Below are 745 nucleotides of genomic sequence, written 5' to 3' on the forward strand. Positions count from 1 at the left end.
ACATGTTGAGCTCCGTCCCACGCCTTCCATCTGCTTCCATCGTTTGCTTCGGTAGCTCGTCAAGTCCCTGGCAGCCAGCATGGTGCAGATCGAAAGCAAAGAGGTCTTTCAGGAAGCCCTGGCTGCTGCAGGAGATAAACTTGTAGTAGTTGATTTCTCAGTCGCGTGGTGTGGGACTTACAAAATGATCAAACCTTTCTTTCCTTCCCTGTCTGAAAAACATTCCAACGTGTTGTTCCTTGAAGTAGACGTGGATGACTGCCAGGACGTTGCTGCCGATTTCAAAGTCAAGTGTATGTCAACCTTCCAGTTTTTTAAAAAGGGAGAGAAGATGAGTGAGTTTTCTGGGGCTAATAAGGACAAGCTTGAAGTTACCATTAATGAGTCAGTCTAACTGTGTTTTCTGAAGAACGTAACTACAGCTGTTTAAAACTTTTAATTTTTTTTTAATTTACAAAAAAATAAGTATGGAAAGTATATACCCAACTGCCATCTGATTATAAATGACAATAAAATATTAATTCTACCCTTTAAAAAAAAAAGCTGCATGTTGAGAAAAGCTCTGTTTTCATCACAGAGAATGCTAACATGACCCAACTTGGTACATTTAATTTGTATCTTTTGTATATTAAACAAACTAATGACTATCTGAATGAATAGTATAGATGTTATAACCTGAAAAACTATTACTAAAAAAGATAATAATATTGAATGGGAGGGCAAGTTCATACAAACAATATTATGA

The 745-nt window shown here is 36.9% G+C and overlaps 1 pseudogene; it reads left to right on the forward strand.

Moving 5' to 3' along the window:
• On the forward strand, positions 1–531 carry LOC101568163 (annotated as a pseudogene).
• Positions 532–745: the final 214 nt, after the last annotated feature.

This window comes from Octodon degus, unplaced genomic scaffold (assembly GCF_000260255.1).
Source record: "Octodon degus isolate 3935 unplaced genomic scaffold, OctDeg1.0 scaffold00053, whole genome shotgun sequence".
NCBI lineage: Eukaryota > Metazoa > Chordata > Mammalia > Rodentia > Octodontidae > Octodon > Octodon degus.